Here is a 22,648-nt window from a genome sequence, read left to right as displayed (position 1 = left end):
GTCTGCAACTAGTTGTTGGCTCTGTGTATCTTGCACTGTTTAATGAAAGTGTGTCTGGGAGGGGCCCTTTAAGGGAGCGACTTGCTGTTGAGTCCACCCCGTGACCCTGTCTGCAGCTGTGCCTGGCTCCCTTATTTCGATGTGTGCTACTTTGGCGTGTAGACGTTCCCTCGCTGTGCCTATTTCGATGTTGGGCTGAGCAACGTCGAAGTTGAACATCGACGTTGCCAGCCCTGGAGGACGTGTAGACGTTATTCATCGAAATAGCCTATTTCGATGTTGCAACATCGAAATAAGCTATTTCGAAGTTGGGTGCACGTGTAGACGTAGCCCTGAAGTCCACTGAAGTTAACAGAACGACTGTCATTGACTTCAGAGGACTGTGGATCAGACTTCAAGAAAACAGTTGCTTTTCATTCCTTGTAGAGAGTGCAGACTGTAGGTCTAGGCCTAGCTAGGTTAGCAACAGGTGAGAGGGTCAGATGAAGGTACAAGCATTCCTTCCTATCCCCTTTGTGGTGGCTACTATTAGTTAAAACCAGGGTCAATTCCTGCATGAGAAGTAATAATTGTATGAGAGCACATTTTGGGGAGAATGTTCTTCACTCTCTCCTCTGGGCTGGGCATTCTTCTCATATTTCTGTACCACTTGTCTTAGTTCAAATGGAATTCACCCTTTTACTGTGAGGAATTGTGTGTATTTTTCCCCACAGGATGCTCCTTGATGGAAGCAGATGATGTCATTTTCAGGAACAAATACAAATCTAATGGGAACTTCCGCAAACTCTGTCAAATCTTCCTCTAATCTTTTTTTATCCCACACCTGCAGCACTCCTGTTTTCAATTATTCTTGAGACTCAGGTCTTAGAGCTAGATCCTTCCTTTGATTTTATGCTGAACTGCATTATTTTTGTTTGCACTTCCAAATACAGATCTGATAGGATTTACCTGTAGTATTTTAAGGTCATGTGTTATTGTAAGATCCAAGGAGAGTGTTTTTTAAAGTATCTATTAACACATTTAACTGAACATCAAATGAAAGTTTTATACATAATAAAAGGAATCAGAAACTCTCAGATATTATCCTCCCCGACCTCCGCAGCCCCAAACAGAAAGTTTGATTCTCACTTAAAATCCACTTCTCAGTTCCAGAGAGGTCTAAAGCAGGGCCAGTTATATTAACATTTCTTTGACAGACTTCGGCCCTCAGCCTTGCTCCTGCCTCTCAGAGAGGTGGATTAATTATACTGATGAAAAGGAAACCATTCCCATAAGCTTCTGCACTACAACGACATAGCTGCAGTGCTGTAGGAATATGGCCTGAGAGTACCAGTTGCCGTATGGTGTTTGGGAATCCAGAGCTGGGGTTTTTGGTTTAGTGTAGTATAGAGATAAGCATGGGAAGTAGCAAGAGCAAGAAGGGGTTCAGCCCATTTACAGAGGGTGGCACCAGAGCAAATAAGGGAACAGAGCAATGCTGGAGTTGGGCCCAGCCTCTTGACTGGATTCTGAGCTGATGGATTCCTCAATCCTGGCGGGGAGCGCTGCTTCCCTGGACCGGGGTGAAGAGCAGGGACGCGGAAGGGAGAGAATCCTGAAGTGATGGGGGAGAGGACCCACAGGGTCAGGGAGATGTCCTGAAGTGACTGTGTTGGGGAAAGGAGGAAGGAAGGGAAAGGAGGAAAAATCCTGAAGTGATTTGAGGGAAGGGTGCTGGGGGAAGGGCTGTGGCTGAGGTGATTGGAGTGAGAAAGGAGAGTTCCAGGAGGAAGAGAGAATTTTAACGCCCTTCATCTGGTGGCTCCAGGGCAAGGGCAGGTAAAATATTGCCAGGAGGACCCACCTGCGCCTGGATGCCAGTCAGGTTTTAATTTGTCAGGTCTGAATTTGTAAGCATTGTGAATGAATGGGCCGTAGCAGTGAGCAGGGCCCAGTCACATGGAATATGAGCCCCACTGCAAGGTGGGCTTAACAGTCTCCTTCCCCCAAGAATTTTCACCAGCTGCTTTTGAAGATAAGGACTAGTCAAATTCCCCAGATTCTAGGATGTTGAAACCTCTGGTTGGGGCCCATCTCTAGGTTCATTAAGTCTTCTTTGTTTTAAAAAGACTGATTTTAGAATAGATTTATCACATTTCTATACATTAAAGAGAGCTGAAATACTTAAGATCCACAGTTTTGTAACAGTGTCTGCCTCTCTTTACACCAAAGCACTTGTGTCATAATTACGTATTTAAGGTACGTTATAAGGCTTAGTGCTGAATTGTAATGGACATATGAAGGACAATATGAAGTAACAGTAGTGTTTCCAAGGGGCTAAATGCCACAGTGAATACTCTTGATAGCCCTGGAAATGACTTACTCTGCGTACTGCCTAATCCAAAAGATACGAGCATTTTTTTCATTTTTGCTGTAGATAAGAACTTGAGCATATATATGTTTGTTTTGCCTAGTTTAACAGAAGACTCCACTTGTATACTATCATTAGAAAGGGAAAGAGCTGTATTTTAAGAGCCAGATATTCAAATGTGACTTCTTTGTGTGTGTACAATTGGACTGTAGCAATTTTAAACACTATCATGGTGTATAAACATTACATAATTCACATAATCTTGTTTATATGCACAAATGAAGATTAATTTACTGGACACCTAGGTCTGGAAGATGTTTATGTGAGACATATTGAAAGAAAATAAGAAATTACAGACTCCTGCTCCAGGGATGTTACAGTATAAAGGGCTCTAGTCAAAGTCCACTGATGGTAATGGCAGTCTGTTGATTTGAGTGGGGTTTGGGTCTGATCCATAATATGACATGACTGAAATAATGTTCTAATTTGAAGCCATCCAAAGAGAAGTCTGTAACTCCTACTTTCGGGTCTTCATCATCATTATCAATAACTGTGGGCTCAGCGACCATTGGTGTCTGATGCCTCTCTCACTATTTCCTTCCATCTCATAGGGCAAATTCTGCCCTTGAATAAATACACAAACTTCCCTTCACTTAGAGTCATGTCAGCCTATCTGAGGACATGCAGAATATGTCCTGGCGTTACAGAACTGCACAAAATGAGGAGATAATCCATATGACAGGTTTCTGTGGGTTTCTCTCATGACAGAGAAAACTGTAATTTCAAGGCATGGAAAAGACACCTAGAATCATTAGTCACTACAGGAATGATTCACAGGTTTAACAAAAGTAAGAAAAATAATCTGCTATCTAGAAAATGAGGTAATCAATTCTGATGAAATCTATAAACCATTTGTGTTCTATATTGAAGCAGAGGTACAAACATGAAGCTTTCAGATATGGAAGGTTTTTCTTTTTTTCTGAAAGTAGACACAATTCTTCTCTTTAAAAACAGAATTAACTTCTTTACATTTAAAAAAAAATGTTACTTTCTGACTGAGATGGAGAGCTAGGAATGGGTACCATGGCCTGAATGTGGCTATTCAGCCACTCTTCATAGAATTGTAGAATCATAGAACACTAGAACTGGAAAGGACCTTGAATGGTCATTGAGTCCAGTCCCCTGTCCTCATGGCAGAAGCAAGCACTGTCTAGACCATCCCTGATAGATGTCTATCTAACCTGCGTTTAAATATCTCCAGTGATGGCAATTTATCCCAGTGTTTAACAAACATGACAGTTAGGAAGTTTTTCCTCATGTCCAACCTAAACCTCTCTAGCTACAGTTTAAGTCCACTGCTTGTCCTATCCTGAGAAGCCAAGGAGAACATTTTTTCTCCCTCCTCCTTGTAACCCTCTTTTAGATACTTGAAAACCACTGTCATACCCGTTCTGTCTTCTCTTTCTAAACTAAACAAGCCAAGTTTTTTTCTGTCTTCCCTCATAGTCCATGTTTTCTAGACCTTTAATCCTTCTTGTTACTTCATGCCCCATTGGGCATTCCTTGTGTCATAATGTAAGTCGACTGTGATTTCTGAAGCAAGAACACATTTTATAGTTTGTATTTCCTGCTATATGATACACTAATGGAAAGGCAAATGCTGCTAACCTCCTCAAAAGAGCATGGAAGGCCCTAAACATAGCAAAACCACCTGGTTTTCAGTGGCTGTCAAGAAGGGAAATGTCACACAGGGACTCATACCTGCTGCAGAATTTTGCTCCTTGATGTCTTTCTCTGCCGGGATGCTGGGGGAAGTCTACTGGCATGGCAGACACAGGGCAGGGGAGTAACCAGCAGACCCAGTGTTGTGCATATCTAACACCACATTGGTCCTAGCAGCTTCTGCAGGCCATAGACTAGAAATTGGCTTAGTACCCACTGGCCGTGTCTACACTAGCCAAAAACTTCAAAATGGCCATGCAAATGGCCATTTCAAAGTTTACTAATGAAGCGCTGAAATACATATTCATTGCCTCATTAGCATGCGGGTGGCCACGGCACTTCGAAATTGATGCGGCTCGCCGCTGCGCATCTCGTCCAGACGGGGCTCCTTTTCGAAAGGACCCCGGCTACTTCGAAGTCCCCTTATTCCATCTGCTCATAGGAATAAGGGGACTTCAAAATAGCCAGGGTCCTTTCGAAAAGGAGCCCCGTCTTGATGAGCCGCACGGCGGTGATCCGCATCAATTTCAAAGTGCCGCGGCCTCCCACATGCTAATGAGGCGCTGAATATTTGCCATGGCAATTTCGAAGTTTTTGGCTAGTGTAGACGTAGCCACTCTTTGTCAAGCTGTGTGGTTGATTGGGGGGATTTATTTCCCATTAAACCTCTTCTCAAATCCCTGCACAAAGCTCACTTGCTCAAGCCTTGTAAGAAAGGGGTAGCACTTACCCCTACAGTGAGAAGAAATGAAATAATAAAAAACATAGCCGTGTTGGGACACTGCATTTGCTGTTTGTATCATACCTCAGGTGACCAGGTGACAAACATGAAAAGTCAGGATGCTTTTATTTCCAGAGTTGTGTATATAAAACAAAGACCTTAAGACTGAGAGACATGACCACTCTAATGGCACTAGCCCCTACGGTCTCAAATCAGGAGCTGGAATCCCTTGTGTTAGGCACTGTACTGGGTATGCTGGTGAGGGGAGAAAGTGGTTGGACAGAAAGCTAATGGGTCTGTGGAGAGTAGTAGCAAAGTGTCAACATGGGCCACTTCCTGACCATCTCTTCCGATGATGAAATAACCCTATGTAAGTATTATTAAAATACAATGAAAAGGTTGTTAAATGGTTAGTATTAAAATAGTATAGAGATACACGAAAACAATTCCATCAGTTAAGTAAAAAGAACAAATTAAAATATGTCTATACACACAGTTTTCCTTTACCAAATTATTAACTCATCTGCTTTACCATCACTCTTTTGAGAGGTGTTCAAAAGATGGTTGTCTTTTCTTGTCTTTCATAGTATTGGACATATTTTTAAGGTTAAATTATAATGGAAATAAATGTTATCAGTCACCAAAGGGCCGTGTTCTGCCATTCTTGTTCACATTGATTATTACCACAGGTCTTCAGCATGAATAAGGGTGAGAGAATTGAACTCTGAAGTAGTGGGATTTTTTTATTTTATATTGAATTAACAAAAAAGAAAAAACTATCATAATGTGCCAAGCAGCTGAAGAAGCAGCCTTCATCATGATCAACAACTATTTACTAGAGGGGGTGAATCAGTTCACATATCCACAGGCTGACTGATGGGGGAACAACTGCACAGCTGGGCTAGGGAAGGCTTCCTGTTGCCCTCACTGCATGCCACTCCAGGAAGTGGACAGCACCAGTTTTGCATTCCCTGGGGAGAGAGGGATGGGGCAATGCCCAGAAACCCAAGTGCTAACTTCAAAGCTCCCATTGGTTAGGAACTGTGGCCAAGGGGAGGTGCAGGGGTGGTGCCTGTAGGCAGCAACATGTGTACACCCTCTGACTGCCCACCTAAGAGCTGCTGCCAGATGAGTGTGATGGTTGTTTTTGTTTTAGGGAGCCACACAAAATAAGTGTCATGCCACAGCCCTCAGTCATCCCAACCCCAGCCCAGAGTCTGTACCCTGGACCAACTTCTGCATTCCAACCCACTACATCAGCTCAGAGTTTGTACCCCACATCCTATCTCCTTTCTAGACCCCATATCCCCTTCCACAGCCAAACGCCTTTCAAGAGCCCACACCCATTACTCCCACAAGATCTTACACCCAAATTCTCATCCAGAGACTGCACCCAAACTGCCTCCCTCAACCAAACTCTATCCCAGAGCCCACACCTCTGCTCCCCACAAGCTCCCTCCCAAAGACTGCTTCCTGCAACTCCTCCTGGACCCACATCTGAACTTCCTCCCAGAGCCCAACCCTCTCACCTCACCTTCCCACACCCAAACACCTGCAAACATCTGAACTCCCTCCCAGAGCCTGCAATGGAGATCAAGTAATGGAGGGATGAGGAATATAGCAAGCAGGGGGCAAGCATCCCTGGAGTAGGGGTGGGATGGGGTAAAACATGATAGGATGGTGGGCAGTGGCCTTTGGGAACAAGAACTTAACAAAGGTCTCTGGAGTTGTAAGATGAAGCAGTCCAGCTCAGCAGAAAAGTAAAGTGTGTGTAGAACAAAAGCTTAAAAATTCTAAACATCATCTTTAAACGTGACAGATGTATCAGAAATTCTCTCTCTCAAGTAGGTCTTTTCAGCCACATTCACAGGTACCATAAAGCCAAGTGAATTCTTTGCCTCTCAGGGGTGCATGCCCATGGTCTCTTGAGACTGAAGGATGCCTACTACTATGGAATGCAAGAAATAAACCACATGGGATAAAAAAAATCAGCACAATCGCACATATCTAAAAATATCAGCAAAAGGTTACGCTTTTCTTTATTGGACAAATCAGCTCTGTTCCTGGATGCTTCTGCTGAAATAGGTGACGGTACGAGGAGCCCCTTCCTGCCACACGTATGCTTATGTTCACTGGGGGAAATCATAATGCCAGTGTTTGAGCTCATGCAGGCAGACTTCTTTGGCCCCTGCCGCTAATTTTCCCAGTGCATACTCTGCCCAGGACATCGCTTTGACTGTAAAAGGCCTAGAAATCGCCTCGGTATTTTGTGTTTCACTTTTACCTGTAGCTCTTTTTACATGTAACATATGGAATCTGAACATAAAAAGGTCTTACAATCTGTGAGTGCATGCTCCTGCATTGATGTCACTTTTCAGCATGATTGCCGCTGTGAGCAATAATGACAGAAATGCTGGTTTTAATTTAACCTGTGATTTCCAAATCCATTTCACAGTTTATACTTGGCTTATTTCCCACTATGGAAACTTTCAGCATACTTTGATGTGCAGAGTGGTTGCAACTGTTAAACTTGTAATGTGCTGAATTCTAAAGAGAATACAATTGGTATATTGTGTTATGGCTTTCTACACAGTGACAGCAGTCCCATACACTTACGGAAGTTGGACTGACAGTGAAAAGCTTGAGCTCTTTTCTTTATTGCTGTGGGCTGTGTTGCTTTCCACATATTTTAATATACGTTCATAAGAACGGCTATAATGGATCAGACCAAAATTCCATGAAGCTCAGTATCTTGTCTTCAAACAGTGGCCAAAGCTACTTGCCCCAGAGGGAATGAACAGAACACCTCAAGTGATGCACCCTCTGTTGCTCAGTCACAGCTTCTGACAAAGGCTAGGAACACCATTCCTACCAATCCTGGCTAATAACCATCGGTGGACCTAACTTCTATGAATGTATCTAGCTCTTCTTTGAATCCTGTTAAAATCCTGGCCTTCACAACACCCTCTGGCAAGGAGTTCCACAGGCTGATTGTGTGCTACATGAAGGAAAACTTCCTTTTAACCTGCTGCCTATTAATTTCATTTGGTGACCCCTAGTTCTTGTGGGAACAAGTAAATAACTTCTCCTTATTTACTTGCTCCACACCTGCCAGGTTTATATAGACTCGCCATATCCCCCTTTAGTCTTCTCCTTTCTGAAATGAAAAGGAGATGATGTAAGTTTTAGAAAATTAGGATCTTAAAATCCTTGACAGAGATGAGTAGGTGGTATTATCTTCATTGAACAGGCCCAGGATCTGAAGCACAGAGGTGAGAGCTGATATTTTCAGCAGTAGCATTTGATTTTGGGTGCCACTGGTTCAGCAGTCCAAATCTGGGGCAGCATAATCTTGACATCTAAAGATGCCAGGCAGCCATAGTTTCATTTGAGTTCATGTGGAGATGTGGATATAAAGCCCCACTGGCCATCAGCCTGCTGATGTCTCACACTGGTTTCCCAACACAGAGAACCTCAAATAAGTCATCATTCTTGAAAATTTAGAAGCTGCTGACTTTCCCAAGTCACACAATGAGCTGACAAAAGTTGCAGTTCAGCACCCCTCTCCCAAATCCTTTGCTCTAATCACTACTGCCTCATTTTACTACTAGTCTGCTCTCATTTTGTATGTTCATTTGTCACCTTCAATCCATTTTAAAATACCACTAAACTTCAGTCATTTCCTATGGGAAGGAATACTACAGATTTCCGCTTTCTGCCAGTCAATTTAATTGCCACCATGTTCTTTTTACATTAAGCTAGATGAAACACTGTCAGTTTTTCCTACATCATGTTAAGTTTTTGTATACCTCTGTCATTCCATCCCAAACTTCCCTTCTCTCAAATTTAAATCATCAAAGATTTTAAGTCTTTCTTCTGTCTAAGTCCTTCCAACCTCTTGTCTCTTTAGTTGTTCTTAGATCTTTTGAAGTTTAGCAATGTCCTTTTAAAGGGGGCAACCAACAATAAAAGCAGTATGTTAGTTGCAGACAGTTGAATTACTTGAGGCAATTGTGTTAATTGCAATGCTCTTGTCATTGCCATCTATACTTTTATGCCTCTAAATACTGAGCAGTTATATTCATTGAACTGTATATTCTGACTAGGAATGGGTGATTTTTTTTTAAACTGACTCTGAACCCATTCATACTTTCAAGGCTTTGAAAGCTGTGGCAATCTGTTAAAGGAGAGAGGTGGGAAAAGAAAAAAATATACAGTAAAAAATAAAGTGCATAATCAAATGCAGATCCCCCGCCCCCCACCCCCCAGGCTCTGCACCCCTGGCAGAGGGCCATGGCTTCTTGGCCCAGCCATGATCCGTTGCTCTCCACGGCTCCCCGACCCCACTACAGTCTTCTGCTCTCTAGTCCTGGTCACCATTCTCCTGCCCTGGCTGCAGCTCCCAGTTCTGGCTAAGGGGTGCTGCTACTGGCCCTGGGCATGGGCTGCCTCTCCCCGCCCCAGCCAGATGCTTCTATCCCCCCTTCTCTCTGCCTTCAACTCTCAGGGGTCCAGGACTCTCTAGTCCAGCAACATTCATGGTTGTGCCATACCACGGATGTTGCTGAACCAGAGAGTCACATACTTCAGAAGTTCAAACTGTACCATCTAGAGGAAAAAACAAAGCCAAACTGGTTAGGCTTAGCAGAATTCAATTTTTATGTTTTATAATTGTAATAGATATTGTTGTTTAAGCATTCTCAAGATTTTTATCAATTTAAATTTTCAGTTCTTCTTCGAGTGTCCCCGTGGGTGCTCCACATTAGGTGTCGGGCTCGCCCGGCGCCGCAGATCGGATCTTCCAAGCAGTTTCTGCCGGACCGCGCATGCGCCGGTGCGCGCCGCTCCCCCGCGCGCTCCCGGCCATGTGCGCGATCCGGTCCCCGCCAGTTCCTCTTAACCGCCGTCGGCTGCAGACGGAATCCAACTAGGCTAAGGCCAAGTAGCGTATTCAACGACTTTATCTGTTTTTCTTTAAAGTTTTTTTCAGGCACTTAGGCTACTACGAGTTAGCCGGTTGTTATTTTGTAAAAAAAAAAAAAACAAAAAACAACAACAACGAACAAGCTACGAGCGGGACAGCTCAGCCAGTCCCAGTAACAAGCGCCGGAGGCCAGGAGCTAGGGCCATCAGCCCTCCTGCTAAGGCAGGCCATCGGATGGGGAAAACAGCACAAAGAAGGTGCTAAGTACCCACTTAAAAACTCAAAGACTCACCAACAATGTCCTCTTCAGGCTTTAAAAAAAAAAAAAAAAAACGTGAGTCCTGCCGAGAGGCGATGCCAGTGTCCGATGGGCACAGTCTATGCATAAGGTGCCTGGGGGAGTCCCATGTGGCACAGAAATGCGCCTTCTGCGCTAAATTAACAACCAGAGCACGGAGGGACAGGGAGATGAGGATAAAAATGCTGCTTCTTGATAAGGCCCTCCAGCCAGAAGCGCCGGAGCGGCCGCAGCAGGAGGGACCCTCCGGGGCCCTTAAAAGGAAAGCTGCCTCCCTCACTCCATCAGCGCAGAAACGGAGGAAAGTATCTCCAGCCCGATCCCTGCCGGCAGCAACAGCGAGCGGGACGGGAGGAGCAAGCAGCCCCCAGCCGCAGCAACAGCTGATCGGCGGCGGCACGGAGAGCCACGTGGAAACGGCTCAGCCTCCGATACTCAGCCAGCCACCCCGCACCGCAGGCAGGGCGGCGGCTAAACAAGCGCCGGTACTGGCGGCACCGCAGGCAGCGGCACCGACCCCCGGGGAACCGGCGGTGCAGAGCGCGCAGGCACGCAGCCTGCCAGCACCGGAGGACACCGCACATGCGGCACCGCCCTCGAGCGTGCCGAGCTCGGTGCGGACGGGGCCGGAATCCCCTGTATGCTCCCCAGCCCGATCCCTGCCGGCAGCAACAGGGAGCGGGACAGGAGGAGCGGGCAGCCCCCAGCCGCAGCAACAGCTGATCGGCGGCGGCACGGAGAGCCACGTGGAAGCGGCTCAGTCTCCGATAATCAGACAGCCGCCCCGCACCGCAGGCAGGGCGGCGGCTAAACAAGCGCCGGTACCGGCGGCACCGCGGGCAGCGGCACCGACCCCCGGGGAACCGGCGGTGCAGAGCGCGCAGGCACGCAGCCTGCCGGCACTGGAGGACACCACACGTGCGGCACCGCCCTTGAGCGTGCCGAGCTCGGTGCGGACGCCGGAATCCCCTGTATGCCCCCCAGCCCGATCCCTGCCGGCAGCAACAGCGAGCGGACGGGAGGAGCGAGCAGCCCCCAGCCGCAGCAACAGCTGATCGGCGGCGGGCACGGAGAGCCACGTGCAAGCGGCTCAGCCTCCGATAATCAGCCAGCCGCCCCGCACCGCAGGCAGGGCGGCGGCTAAACAAGCGCCGGTACCACCGACCCCCGGAAAACCGGCGGTGCAGAGCGCGCAGGCACGCAGCCTGCCGGCACTGGAGGACACCACACGTGCGGCACCGCCCTTGAGCGTGCCGAGCTCGGTGCGGACGCCGGAATCCCCTGTATGCCCCCCAGCCCGATCCCTGCCGGCAGCAACAGCGAGCAGACGGGAGGAGCGAGCAGCCCCCAGCCGCAGCAACAGCTGATCGGCGGCGGGCACGGAGAGCCACGTGCAAGCGGCTCAGCCTCCGATAATCAGCCAGCCGCCCCGCACCGCAGGCAGGGCGGCGGCTAAACAAGCGCCGGTACCACCGACCCCCGGAAAACCGGCGGTGCAGAGCGCGCAGGCACGCAGCCTGCCGGCACCGAAGGACACCGCACGTGCGGCACCGCCTTCGAGTGTGCCGAGCTCGGTGCGGACGGGGCCGGGATCCCCTGTATGTCAGGGGCGGAGTTACCTCCTCAAGGGAGGGGGAAGACTGCACACAAGAGGAGGCATTGCAGCCCCTCTCCGCACAGGGCTGTGGAGTTGCTTTCTCACAGCCCTCCGCTATGTTGCAGACTCCAACTAGAAGGCAGGGGTCCCCCCCCGAGCCTACCCGGAGCCCCCTTCTCCATTTCTGCAACCAGCCTCACCCTGGCTGGGACCACGCAGGGTATAGACACCATCGGCAATCTACTAGGGAAAAATCCCTACAAACGATCTCGTACCCCCGAGGGCAATTGCGACCGGGGACAGAGACTTAAGCATCTCAGGGGGGACTGGTTATGGAACCCCGAGATTTTTCCTCGCAAACCTCTAGTGAGAGGGTGTACCATCATCAGCAGGAACCGGAAGGGTCCAGAGAGACGTACCCCAGCGGTTCCTTGCTCTCCTCCCCGGATGAGGCTATGGCCCCGGGGGACGTCCATCCTCCGGACGATCTCAAACAGTTCCAAGAGCTGTTTTACGAGGGTGGCCTTCACGCAAGGCATCCAGACAGCAAAGGTGCAAGAGCAACACCATAAGCTCCTCAAAAATCTGAGACCTCCGGCCTCCTCCAAAATAGCAATACCGCTGATGACGCAATCTTGGAGTCTGCCACTATGATATGGCAGACTCCTGCGACTATTCCTCCTGTCCACAAGAGAGTGGAAAAAAAAAAAAAATACTTCGTGCCGACGAAGGGCATGGAGTTCCTGTTCAGCCACCCACAACCAAATTCTTTGGTGGTGGAGTCGTCGCAACGTGGGGGAACAGACAAACATGCCAAAAAGCTAGAGCTGTTGGGCAGAAAGGTCTACTCCTCCTCCACGCTACTGTTGCCAATGGCAAATTACGCAGCGCATCTAGCGAACCATAATTTCGACAACCACATTAGGTTAACCTCCCTCATGGACTCGCTTCCAGAGGGCACGAAACCAGTGCTCAAGGCCATCATCCGACCATTTTATAACCAGTGGCAAAGGATCACCACAGACAAATGGGTGCTGGAGATCATAGCCACGGGGTACGCCATCCCCTCCCAGTTGCTCCCACCGCCATGACCTCCACCCGGGGCCCCACGTCCAGGAGGCCTCCCATGTAGCGAGGCTCAAGCAGGAGGTAGACCATCTCATGCTTGTAGGGGCAGTGGAAAGAGTGCCGGAGCAACTGCAAGGGAGAGGGTTCTACTCGAGGTACTTCCTCACGGGGAGGTCCATCTTAGATTTTCGAGGCCTCCCCGGTACCTGCGCAAGCAACGCTTTCGGATGATCACAAACGCCTCCATCCTTACGGCACTAGACGATGGAGATTGGTTCGCAGCCCTCGACTTACAAGGTCCTACCGTTTGGGCTCTCCTCAGCCCCCAGAGTCTTCACCAAGACCTTGGCAGTGGTGTCAGCCTACCTGCACAGACAGGGGGTATTTATATTCCAGTATCTGGATGACTGCCTACTCAAAGGGGCCTCGAAGGAGGAGGTACTACGCATAATATGTGTCACAGCAGGCACGTTCTCTTCGCTCGGCCTGCTTATCAATCTGACAAAATCAAAGATAGACCCCACACAGGACATAGAGTTCGTAGGGGCACGCATAAATTCTATTACAGCGAGGGCGTATCTACCAGAGACTCGCTTTCGGGCCATCGGCTCCCTCGCGCAAGGCTTCACCTTCAGCCCTATGGTGCCGGTTCTGACGTGCTTACAGCCGCTGGGCCACATGGCAGCAGTGACGTTTCGTAGAACAGAACGCCAGGTTACACATGCGCAGCATGCAGCATTGGCTGGCGAGCGTATACAAACCGGCAGCACACACTGTTCACAGGATGGCGTCGCCCACAACAGAGGTGCGCAAATCCCTGCAATGGTGGGTAAACCCCGGGAACCTGCTAACAAGGGTACCCTTCCACCAACCACACGTATTGGTTTTTCTTACTACAGATGCCTCCCTCATAGGGTGGGGAGCACACATGGGTGAAGAGGTGACGCAAGGGCTGTGGTCCTCCATGGAGCAGTCACTGCACACAAATATACTGGAGCTCAGAGCAGTGTTCAACGCCTGCAGACACTTTCGAGACCAAATGAAAGGCAAGGTAGTCGGGATCAGTACAGACGATACCTCCACCATGTTTTATATAAATCGGCAAGGAGGAGCTCGGTGCCGTGTCTTATGTGTAGAAGCAGTCCGGTTGTGGAACTGCTGCATCGCCAACAATATAACCTTGAAAGCCTCGTACTTACCAGACGCTCGCAATGTGCAGGCAGACCAGCTGAGCAGGCGTTTCGCACTCACGCATGAGTGGCAGATCCGTCCCGATCTGCTGCAACCGATTTTTCCACGCATGGGGTTTTTCCCAGATAGACCTGTTTGCTACTCAGCACAACAAGAAGTGCCCACGATTCTGCTCCAGGGCAGGACTGGGATGGGGGTCCCTGAGGGACGCCTTCGCGATCTCATGGAGGGGCCCCCTGCTTTACGCTTTCCCTCCCACAGTGCTCATCCACAAAGTGTTGCAGAAAGCCAGGAGGGAAGGAACCTGAATGATCCCGATAGTCCCAACGTGGGATCGACAGCAATGGTTCCCCCTACTCCTGCGCATGTCGGACCGGCCACCGATGTCCCCTCCGGTGGCGCTGGATCTGCTCACGCAAGCCCAGGGGTCCATAGTGCATCCGCACCCCCAAGGCCTGCGACTACAAACGTGGTTAATCCATGGCTCAGCTCCCTAGAGAGCACATGTACGGAGGAAGTGCAGCAAGTCCTAGAAAGTAGCAGGAGGACTTCCACCAGGAAGACCTACAAACAGAAATGGACTCGCTTTACGGCATGGTGTTCTACCAAACAGCTAGCCCCCTTTCGGTGCCTATGGCTGTGATATTAGAGTATTTACTGGATCTCAAGAGAGGAGGACTCTCGCTATCCTCGTTTCAGGTCCACCTGGCCGCCATTTTGGCATTCAGACACGAAGAGGAGGGGCACACGGTGTTCGCCCATCCCATGGTTACCAGGTTCTTCAAAGGGCTGGTAAGCCTATACCCCCCTCAGAAACCGCTTCCACCTCCGTGGAACTTGGACCTGGTGCTTAATGCGAAAAGGGGACCACCGTTCGAGCCTTTGGCCACGGTTTCCCTCCGCCTCCTTATGATGAAGACGACCTTTCTTCTCGCAATCACGTCAGCTCGCAGGGTGAGCGAGCTTGAGGCAGTTATGGCAACGCCACCCTGCGCTGTTTTTCCAAGGAGGCGGTAACCATACGGCTGCATCCAGCCCTTGTTCCTAAAGTTTCTTTCTGGGTTTCATACTAACGAACCTATTGTTTACCCTTGTTTATCCAAAGCCTCATAACTCTAACAAGGAGGCGTGCCTACACCTCCTGGACGTGAGGAGGCGCTAGCTTTCTATATGGACAGGACCAAGTCCTTCCGGAGAACGGATAGGCTCCTAGTCTCTATCGCTCCCAAATCAAAAGGAGAATGTCTCTCTTCGCAGAGAATCTCTAAGCACATCGTATCTTGCATAAAAATGTGCTACAAACTCAAAAAGACTCCTTTACTGGCCACGCCCAGGGCTCATTCCACTTGGGCGGTGGCAGCCTTTTTTTCAAGGGCGTTGCGCTAAAAGACATTTGCAGAGTGGCGACCTGGTCATCCTGTGACACCTTCGCCAAACATTACGCCCTTCACAGGGTATTCCAAGAGGATACCCGTCTCTCGGCAGCGGTCCTCTCGGGGACAAGCTGCACATAATCCGATTACCCACCTCCTATCTTGGGTTACTGCTGGGTAGTCACCTAATGTGGAGCACCCACGGGGACACTCGAAGAAGAAAGAAAGGTTACTCACCGTAGTAACGGTGGTTCTTCGAGATGTGTCCCCGTGGGTGCTCCACTACCCGCCCATCCTCCCCGCTCCGGATCTCTGTTTAGTGTTTTGCAGGAGCATCCGAGGCGGTTGGTCAAGGAACTGGCGGGGACTGGATCGCGCACATGGCCGGGAGCGCGCGGGGGAGCGGCGCGCACCGGCGCATGCGCGGTCCGGCAGAAACTGCTTGGAAGATCCGATCTGCGGCGCCGGGCGAGCCCGACACCTAATGTGGAGCACCCACGGGGACACATCTCGAAGAACCACCGTTACTACGGTGAGTAACCTTTCTTTATGGAAAATATTGAGGTTTTTGCATTTTCTTCCGTTTTATTAATTTTAAATTTTTAGGCATAGAAAATTATGGAGTGGGGATCTGACAGTGCAAAGGGTTCAGACAGAAATTTTATAATGATAGTGGGCAATGAGATTCTAACAGTTAAAGTTCGTCACCATTAAATCACAAATTTTCAACATCACGTCAAAAATATATAAAAGGAATTTTCTTAAGTTCGGTCTAAAAAGTTCTCAAGCAGCATATTTGTGTAAGCTTTGTCCTTGTCAATTTGATCAGTATAGAGGATTTTTTCCATGGGGTGCATGTGTGCACACACGGGTGCACATAAAGGGAAGATGTTTACCCACAAAAATCTAATCTTTCCAATATAAAAATGACACTGGAAAAAAGGAGCAGAGATGGGAGACATGTGGATAGAAAAAAATGTATGTGTGTGAAATCCTGGTTCTGTTGAAGTAAATCTTGAAAATGTGAGTTTAACTAGCACAAAAAAGGTTAATTAATATTAAGAAGTAATTCAGGAGGAGTGCAGAATATGAAACTCCATGGAACTTATCTCTTCTTTATAAAGACCCTGAGATTTTTGTTATATTGGCAAAGAAACTACTGCTTTTTTGGGAGGGTTTCTAAAGAAACCAGCCAACTCTTCTGCTGAAAATTGAACATTACTGTAGTATTACTATCATCCTGATAGGAAATGTGAATCATTATCATTTATAATCTCTGAATCTGGCCATAGAGGGATCTTACTTATTTGGTATAAGTTAAGACATAAGCCTACATTTATCACCAAATATCTTTTTCTGACTGAGCTAATATAGGGTATGTAACTACAGTGCAAAGCTCAAGAAGAATCTGTATGATGTGAACATAGCATAATTCAGTAGCTTCTGTTATTACATACATCTCAGCAGTTATTAGTTTGAATTACTGCAGTAAACTCTTTTATATCTGGCATTCCATCATCCAGAACTCTCATATAACTGGCACTTTAACCATCAGTAAATTTTAGTTACGTTTTCGATAAGTACAGTATAGTGAAAGTAAATACAAATAAATACAGCGAATACAGTATAAGTTAACAGTGCACAATACTACTGTTGTTGGTAAATAAAGTACTCTGCATACATTTTTGTTTGTTTTGTAATAGCTAATATTGTTTTTCTTTACTGATATTCATTGTTAGGTATATGTGTCGATTATCCAGAATATCTGACTATCCGGCAACCTGCTGGACCCAGGGCTGCTGGATATGAAAGTGTTTACTGTATATTAACAAGTTTTTCTGTATTAGTTGCAAACCAAATGTAGATAGAAATGTGTTTCTGTATTATACATTGAATTAATGCCATCAAAATTTGAGAAGCAGTACATTCCCTTTTGTTATGAATATATGTACAACCTGAATTTAACACCTTCCGACATAATGCTCTACTGTATCATTAATGGGTTTATTTTCATTAACGCTCAATAGAATTCCTGTTTTTCAAACTTCTCTTCAAGTATTCAAGAGTACATGACAAAATGCACATTTTAGACCCATCTTGTATTTCCTGCATCCTGTCCAATTTCAAATTTATCTCTACGTCTTCTGAGGTGCTTCCTTTAAGTTCCTGTCACAGACCTCAGGTTCTCCATACTTCATTGACTTGCTGTGAACCACATGTGAAAATAACCATCTTTTTACTCAAGTGGGCCCATGTGTTGGTCTCTCTGGACCTTTTCAGCATCATGTGTGAGTTGATAGTTATAGTGCTCCATTTCCCCCCAGATCTCAGGCATGCTGCCTTAACAGCTATTCCATCCCTACTGGCATATGGCTGAGGGTAGAAGAACCAACTGACTGGTTTTAAGTCCTTCCAGGCTAGTCTCCTGGTCCGCAAGGGCAGGTTCTAATTTTTTTCCACTGGAATTGATACCTGAGAGTCCATCAGAGCAGTATTCCTTTCTGCACCAGACACACGCATAAGCCATAAAATTTTTATTGGCTCTGGTCCATTATCTCTCTCTCTCTCTCTCTCTCACACACACACACACACTTGGCAGGCACCTCCTTATCCAAACAAATGAGGAAGGTAAAAGAGAAGCTTCCATCTCCTCTCACTCCTTAACTCTCAAAAATTAGGAGTATAGAAGACAGAAATTCACCAGGGTTATGCAGCTTTACAGATGGAGGCAAACAGCTGGAAGACAGCTGTGCAACCCTTAGAGATGATGCTGATGAGAAACCATGAGGAAAGAAACCAAGAATGACTTCCAGGCATGGGTAGTAGTGGAAGAGCTGACCCAGGCTTATAGGACACTAAAGGAGGAAAAAAGCTGGAATCAAGAAGCAGCCCATCTATTGGGAATCTCCACCACATGCATCTGCCAAAGTGGGTCTTTGCCCACGAAAGTTTATGCTCCAGAAAATCTGCTATTCTATAAGGTGCCACAGAACTTCTCATTGTTTTTGTAGATACAGACTAACACAGCTACCCCTCTGATACTGCCCAGCATGTAGGTCAGTTAAGGGGAAATAGTACATTTAGAATTGCGCAAGCTAGAGATGGGAGGGGTGAACTGGTACTCATTAACATACGCACATTTCAGATCCTATGGAGGAACCTATCATCTGCTAGGACAATGGCTCTGAACCTGTCCAGACTGCTATAGCCCTGATTTGTCTTGCATGGTTCCAAGTTTCAGCTCAGTTAAAAACCACTATCTTACAAAAGCAGACATAAAAATGGAAAATGTCATGGCATACTATTCCTGAAAATCACTTGCTTTTTTATTTTTAACCATATAATCATAAAATAAATGGATTGGAATATAAATCTTGCACTTACATTTCAATCTATAGTATATAGAGCAGACTAAATGAGTCATTGTATGAACTTCTAGTTTGTACTCTCTTTGCCACTACTTTTTAAGTAGCCTGTTATAAAACTAGACAACTATCTAAATGTGTTGATATAGCCCCTGATAGACCTCTGTGTACCCTAACAGGTACCTGTATCCCCTCATTCAGAACTACTGTACTGAGAAACAAATCCTCAAGGAGAAAGACTTTTTACACCTGCCCCTCAAACTCAAAATTCTAAAACCCCTGTCCCCAGTGATCTGTCTGAGTGGGAGCAGTCCCAGTTAGATCCAAGGATAGAAGATTCATTATGCGGGGATGACTATGCCTGTGTGTGACTCTTCTGACTTACATCCCCATAGCCTGAATCCCTTCTCAGATGTTCTGCTGCTTTGCCTCAGTAGGGCTGCGTCTACATGTGCACGCTACTTCGAAGTAGTGGCGCCAACTTCGAAATAGCACCCGTCACGGCTACACGTGTTGGGCGCTATTTCGAAGTTGAAATCGACGTTAGGCGGTGAGACGTCGAAGTCGCTAACCCCATGAGGGGATGGGAATAGCGCCCTACTTTGAAGTTGAACGTCGAAGTAGGGCACGTGTAGACGATCCGCGTCCCGCAACATCGAAATAGTGGGGTCTGCCATGGCAGCCATCAGCTGAGGGGTTGAGAGACGCTCTCTCTCCAGCCCCTGCAGGGCTCTATGGTCACCATGTGCAGCAGCCCTTAGCCCAGGGCTTCTGGCTGCTGCTGCTGCAGCTGGGGATCCATGCTGCATGCACAGGGTCTGCAACCAGTTGTCGGCTCTGTGGATCTTGTGTTGTTTAGTGCAACTGTGTCTGAGGGGGGCCCTTTAAGGGAGCGGCTTGCTGTTGAGTCCGCCCTGTGACCCTGTCTGCAGCTGTGCCTGGCACCCTTATTTCGATGTGTGCTACTTTGGCGTGTAGACATTCCCTCGCAGTGCCTATTTCAATGTGGTGCTGCCCAATGTCGAAGTTGAATGTCGACGTTGCCAGCCCTGGAGGACGTGTAGACTTTATTCATCGAAATAGACTATTTCGATGTAGTGTGCACGTGTAGACATAGTCTAGGTTTCAGAAAGCAGACAACACCTCAGACATCAAGTTGCCTAAATGCAAGATGACAAAAGAAGAAGCCAAAAGTCCAGCAAAGTCCTTTCTTCTCCCCACCCCGCATCCTTCTTGCAACCAGTTGAGAGTCTGTCGTGACAAGGAAAGTACATGACTGGTGCTGTACAAAAGGAATTGCTCTTCCCCAAGAGTTTTTCTGCACAGACTACACTCTGGCCCCTTACATTTGAGTGGCAGACATTGATTTCAAGAATTATAACAGGATGGAAGTATAATACTATCTGCTGTGAGGCTTCATCAATGTGGCAATATTGTTTGACATAAAAATTAAAAATAAACCTCTAAAATAACTCTTTTGCTGAGGTTGTTTTTGTTTTTGTTTTTGTTTTGTTTTTTTTTTGCCTTGCTGTTATGAAAACCTTTGAGTAGAAGCATAATATTTACTTGAATAAAATCACACAGGATATTTGATCTGTTTATATACTTAGAGTATAATCAGTACAGTATCTATTACATGGCATTTCCCTTCAAGAATTGTGACTATTATTTTTAAGAGGCAGTCAAATTAATGTTTGGGAGTCTTATTTGTTTTACTGTTTTACATGTATTTTTGTCACTGGGCCTCAACAATGAGACACCCATTACAAGAACAATATTTTTATATTTCATCTTTTCATCATATCAATGAGTCTAGCTTTGTTGCTTTCCTCTGCATTCTCTCCAGGCTTTCAATGTGTTTTACATGTGGTGGCATCCAGAACTGGGTCTGTTTTCAAAAGTGTAGTATTTCCCAGCGTAATTTAGGGCCAGACTACAGTGTCCTTACTAGGAGTGACTTGCACCTTATTCCATGAGTGAGCTCATTAATTTCAATGGGTTGACTCATAGAATAGGTGTGTGTTCAAAATGCGTAAGGATATCAGAATCTGGCTGCTACACAGGGACTATCATTTCCTCGCTATGTGGTATAATGCCATTCTCTGCACAGTCCAAAATCATGCTGGCTTGTTTTGTTCTTTCCTGGCACGGTACACTGTGTGCTCATATCTAGTTTACCTTCCAGTGTCACTCACAGGTTTTCCAACATTTTTTTTCTCCCAAGGATCTTCTTATACATACACACACATCCTATAGAACTGCAAGGGACCTTGAGAGGTCATCAAGTCCAGTCCCCTGCTCTCTAGGCAGGACCAAGCACCATCCCTGACAGTTTTTTTTAATTTATTTACCCAAGGACTGGGCTCACACCCCCAGGTTTACAAGGCCAATACCCAAACTGTTGAACCATCCCTCCTATTGCAAAACTGTGTTCTGAGGTATTCTTGTCCCAGCGGTATTGCCCTATTCAGGTTTGGGTAATTTGGATGCCACGAACGCTTTTGAATGTGAGAAATCCAGTGTGTAAAAATCATATTTGTTGAAACAGTCAAACAAATCAAATAATCCATGTATCCCTGAGGATAATGAGGGAACAGAAGTAACCCAAGATTTGTCTACATGGTTGGGGAATGCATTCTGGGGGAATGTGATTCCTGCAGAATACTAACCTGCATTAGTTGGTAGGTGTAGACCCTGCGGGCACCTACTAAAGGTTCCCTAGTGTAGAGGTTCTCAACTTTCTTTCTGAGCCTGCCCTTCCCCCAGCACTCCGTAAGATCTCCACGAACCACCTGTACTACCACTAATGTGTTTCTGCATATAAAATCCACACATGGGAGCTGCAAGTTTCAGGCTTTGGCTTTAGCCATAGAGGGTAGGACACAGTAGCACTTCAGCTTTCTGACCTGGGCTCCTGTAAGTTTTAACACTGGCCCGCCATGGCAGAACCCCTGCAACCTGCTTGCTGCCTCCCCTGATTGGAACTGATGCGCTACTGCACTTTAACTGAGCACTGCCTCAAACAGCACTATGTTAAAAGCACCCCAACAGGGCCCACGCAGACTTATTAATACACTTTAAAAAACACACTAAAGTGCACATTACCCCACCCTGTAAAGAAGCCTTTAGATTCCTTTGTAAGAGCCTGAATACTGTAGAAGTGCAGTGCTGTGCACTCCATGATGCATGTAAGTTCCAGCACTGTATGACAGGTGTGTTCTCTGACATGCCATTAGTCATTTGCAAGCACCGATGTATTTATTGCTGTTGTGACACATTTAAGTACTGCATATCGTTAAGTAGGATAAGCTTGTGAACGAACAAATGCTGGGAGAGTAATAGTTGCAGTTTAAAAGTTCTAAACACCAACTAATTTTGTAATGACATGTACTGGTGGTTGTGAAACTGATTTGGATATTAAGTTCTGGTCTACACACATATGCATTAATTCAACTCATCATCATCATCATCAACAACCCTGGGCTCAGTGCCATTGGTCTCTGATGCCTCCTTCACTATTTCCTTCCATCTTTCCTTGTCCATTGTGGAGTGTCTGAGTTTCTGTAGATTAGCTCAGCACCAGTAGTACATGTGTTAGTTGTAATTTTCTTTCGGTAGCCAACTTATTGACCCAACCCCAATCGCTCAATTGGTGTTGTGGACCTTGTTTATCTGGGCAACATCCAAGCTGGCATCTTTTATCATTTAGTCGTACTGGCATTAGATTTCATTCGTATTGTTGTTTCACAGTCAGCGCATCGCCACTCATCTGACCATCCCTCCTCCTTTACCTAGGCTTGGGATGGGTATGGAACCCCTAGAGGCTTTGTGGCAGAGTTATCAATTCAGCTACATTACTTTAAAAATCACACTTGTAGGCATGCTCTTAGAGGGGTAACGTATAACTTTCCTAAGCTGGAGGAAGGGTTTTGTGTTGGGGTGTTTATGGGGGATTATAGGTAGGGATAATAGTGGTATCTTCAAAGAATGCTTTCCACCTGCCCAGAAAAGATACACAATGTACAGTAATTTCTCTCTA

At 46.7% G+C, this 22,648-nt stretch overlaps 1 protein-coding gene across 2 annotated transcripts in view; it reads left to right on the top strand.

The window, feature by feature from the left end:
• TRHDE (thyrotropin releasing hormone degrading enzyme) overlaps positions 1–22,648 on the top strand; it is a 384,180-nt gene that overhangs the window by 251,736 nt on the left and 109,796 nt on the right. The gene's annotated exons all lie outside the window — the stretch shown is intronic.

This window comes from Carettochelys insculpta, chromosome 1, assembly GCF_033958435.1.
Source record: "Carettochelys insculpta isolate YL-2023 chromosome 1, ASM3395843v1, whole genome shotgun sequence".
Classification (NCBI taxonomy): Eukaryota; Metazoa; Chordata; order Testudines; family Carettochelyidae; genus Carettochelys; species Carettochelys insculpta.
The sequence above is the reverse complement of the archived record's forward strand: the minus strand, read 5'-3'. Positions and strand labels throughout refer to the sequence as shown.